Here is a 4,043-nt window from a genome sequence, read left to right as displayed (position 1 = left end):
TTCTGGCTAAGAGGATGTGGGGTTTGCGAGGTGTGCGATGTCCGTGGATTGTTTTTAAAAGATGTAGAGGTGGCTTCTGTCCCCTGGATTCTTGTGGGCTGGAATCTAGCATAATGGTCAAAGTTTAGTGGTCACTGTAGACTGTGCTCATTAATGACATGTGGGCTGTAAGCCATGCATAGCAAATGCACCCTGGGTCCCTGGTACATGGATCACCCTACTAACCTGAACAACTACCTGAAACAACAGAGAGAAATACATTGCCACTTTCCATCCTTCTCACATTGGGTTTTCAGTTACCCCAGCTGTAGGCAATCCTTACTAATAGGCTGAGCCAGCCTCGATGTAAAGAGTAGTGGTAAGAGCCTGAACTAAGGCGGGAGTACTAAGGACCAAGAGGAAAACCTGCTGGTGATGGTGGAGAGCCAGAGTAGCCTGGATTTGATTACTAATTGCATGGAGAGGTGAGAGATAAAGAAAAGAACATTGTGCCCAGGGTTTCTGGTCTGGACGGCTTGGACAGAGCCCAGGAGGAGGAGCAATGGGCATGGTTAGATGTCCCGGGCAGGGGGTGAGGAGTCATCTACACATTGAGGAATCTGAGGACAGAAGCTTGAAGAACACTGATAATTTGAGGAGTGGGCAGTGGAAGAGGCCAGTAGGTAGATAATGCCGAACAAGGGCAGACAGGTTAACAACGTCAGTCATAAGAAGTAAAATAAGATGAGGAGCAAAATCCTCAGGGATCTTTTCATAGAAATAGCCATCACCTGTTGGATGTGGAGGCTGGATGGCTTAGGAACCAATGTGAGGAGAGGAGATGGACACATTCCTCTAGGCTGCATTTTAAATGATGTTACTAATAAAGAGGAGAGAGTGTTACTGACACTGTGGAATGGAGGTTTTTGGAAAGTTAATTTTTTATTAGTTTCAAGTTTCGCATGGTGTTTAGTGTACTTACAGGATGCAGGGAGCAATGCAAGGTGGAGAGGTTGAGGTGTAGGATAGGGTGCCTCAAAAGCCCCGGAAGGCCCTGGGAGGGCACATGCCATAGGGTTAACCAAGTAGGTGCATTGCTTCCTGAGGCTGATGAGGTGGAGGCAGAAAGAAATGCCTCTGAAGAAATTGGATTGGGGTGCAGGTATACAATGGAATATTACTCAGTTATTAGAAATGACAAATACCCACCATTTGCTTCAACATGGATGGAACTGGAGGGTATTATGCTGAGTGAAGTAAGTCAGTTGGAGAAGGACAAACATTATATGTTCTCATTCATTTGGGGAATATAAATAATAGTGAAAGGGAATATAACGGAAGGGAGAAGAAATGTGTGGGAAGTGTCAGAAAGGGAGACAGAACGTAAAGACTCCTAACTCTGGGAAACGAACTAGGGGTGGTGGAAGGGGAGGAGGGCGGGGGGTGGGAGTGAATGGGTGACGGGCACTGGGTGTTATTCTGTATGTTAGTAAATTGAACACCAATAAAAAATAAATTAAAAAAAAAAAGAAATTGGATTGGGTTGCTGCAGAGTTTGTATTTCTCAGCTTCAATATTCTTGGTGAGGTAGGAGAGGTGAGGTTTCCCTTGGGAAAGGTGATGGGATTCTGGTGAACTTGAGAAGAAAGGAGCACAGAAAGACCACCATGGGGGAGAGAAGGAGCCAAGGGGGACAGGCGTACCTGGCTTTGAGTAGAGGCCCCGTGTGATAGCAAGGCTAGCCCCTGGAAATTGCAAGGGTGAAGACAATGTGAGGCAAACCGATGAAGCTCAGGCCTTGAAGCAGAAGCTGAGGACACTGAGCTGAGGGGTCTTACCTCTACCATCACTGCTGTAGTTAGTGCTGGCCCACAGAAGGGAGGTCCAGGTGCTAGCACACTCACGGTTACCGTCCTACAAGCAACCTTCAAGGGCTGAGCACCAATGACTGGTGCACTTGTCACTGGTTTGGATTCCAAGTTGACAGCAAACTTGTGAGGAAAAAAAAAAAAAGGAATCTAGGCAATGAATGGGAATCGCAGGCACTGAGCCATGGTCTGCTCACCAGCAGCACAGGGAAATTATTGAGGAGTTTGGGAGGGAAGTGAGCTGGAGATGCCTGGATAAACTCCAGAGAGGTCACCATCCTGGAAATGGAGGTGCCTAGATGCTGCCATAAGAGCTCTTCACAGAACAGTCCTGCATGGGACATCTTGCCTCACATCAGCTCTTGTTTGCTGGACCAAATTCTTGGTCATGTTTCTCTCCAGTGCTGATTCTCAAAGGTCGGAATTAGGGTTTTCGTTTATTTTTTTTTCCCCAAGCACTTAATTCACTGTACCTCCAAGATTCTAAATGATTTCATTGGACGAATCATGACCACCTCACCATTAGGACAGTGGGGGGGGGGGGGTGTGTGTGTAAAGATCATTCATGCCCTGGATTTCCTTTTCTATCTCAGGCTCTTTGGATCTCCCCAAATTCATACATTGAAGCCCTAAGTCCACAGGGTGGTGGTGTTTGGAGATGGGGCCTTGGGGAGATAATTAGGCATAGACCCAATCCTGGGGATAGGGCCCTCATGATGGGATTAGCAGCCTTACAAGAAGAGGGGAGCCAGATCTCCCTCTCCATGCCCATACCCAGAGGAAGGGCTGCATGAGGTTATAGGGAGATGAGGTGGTTGGTGAGCCAGGATGAGAGCTCTCACCAGAAACCAAATGAGCTGGCGCCTTGATCTTGGACTTCCCAGCCTCCAAAACTGTGAGACAATAAATTTCTGTTGTTTCAGCCGCCCGGTCTGCGGTATTTTCTTATGGCAGCCTGAGCAGACTAATACTACATCCCAATGTAAAAACCAAATGAACAGAAAAAGAAAAAGGGCATGGCCACACATTTGTACCCAGCCAAACTCCTAATACCAAGAATTCTTCTCAGTTCTTGAGCAGCATGGTGACTCCTGGATGCTAGATCATGTCATAATGGATGGCAGAAGGCTCAGTCCTGAGGTATAACTCTTGCCCTCAAGGCTCACTTAGGTGTCAGGGTCTTGATTATGGCTTTATTAGGACTAAATTTCAAATGGAAACTGGTACGAAACAGATGCTGAGAGCACTTGCCCCCCTTGTATTAAGTCACCTTGTTGTAGATTACCCTCTAGAACCCTGTAATTTACATGTGGTGTCTTCTCATAGGAGCTCTTCAAGTAAATCCGAATTTGTTTAGACAATTTTATGGGCACTGTAAAACCACAATTGAACTTCAGGCCTTTGTAGCAGTACAGCCAAGATGCACTCCAATTAGAAAAAATTGCTGTTAATGTTGTTACGATGTGGTGGCTGCCCACTGCACCCCAGACCTTTGTTCTCCTAAATCCCTCGAGTCTCTTCTTTATTCTTCAGCTAAATAGACAGGCCCCTAGATTCTACGCTTTTGGAATTGTAATAGAGGAGCAATATTGTGCCTCTCTCTTAATTAACCTTGTTAACCAAGGATTTGGAACATTAGCTGGTTAGGCTAAGAGGGCCTTTTGAGCTGCTCAGTACACATCTGTAGTTGAGTAGGATGTCACTCTTGTGAAATAAGATGCCTTTTCTTCTTTGGCATACACCAAATACCTTTATTATTCTTTGAGTAATCGTGTGATATTCTTGTTTAGTGAAATAATGTGTGTAAAGGGCAGAGCTTCATGCCAGGCATAATAAAACCTTAGTTATTGCTTTTATCATTATAAAACAAGGTTGGTTTTTTTCCCCCTCCCTCTTTTTAAAAGTTTTCTGTATGGAAAGGAAGTACAGGGGCAGAGTTGTCAGAATCATGCAGGCAAGCTCAAGATAAATCAGTCTGCGGTAGATTCCAGCTTCCACATTCCCTGAGACCTTTGCCTTTCTAAGAGCATCTTACCCCCACCATATTCATGACTTGTTTCTTTGACTCTCACTGAGTCTCCTGAGGTACTTCCCATCCTTTCCTGCTTCCCACACAAAAGAAGGTAAGAGACAAAGGCTGCTGTTTTTCTCCAAAGGCAGATACCCCTCCCAGCCTGGGAAGGAGTTCCAGGGATA

This window comes from Canis aureus, chromosome 28 (genome assembly GCF_053574225.1).
Source record: "Canis aureus isolate CA01 chromosome 28, VMU_Caureus_v.1.0, whole genome shotgun sequence".
Lineage (NCBI taxonomy): Eukaryota > Metazoa > Chordata > Mammalia > Carnivora > Canidae > Canis > Canis aureus.
Note: the sequence above shows the minus strand (reverse complement) of the source record.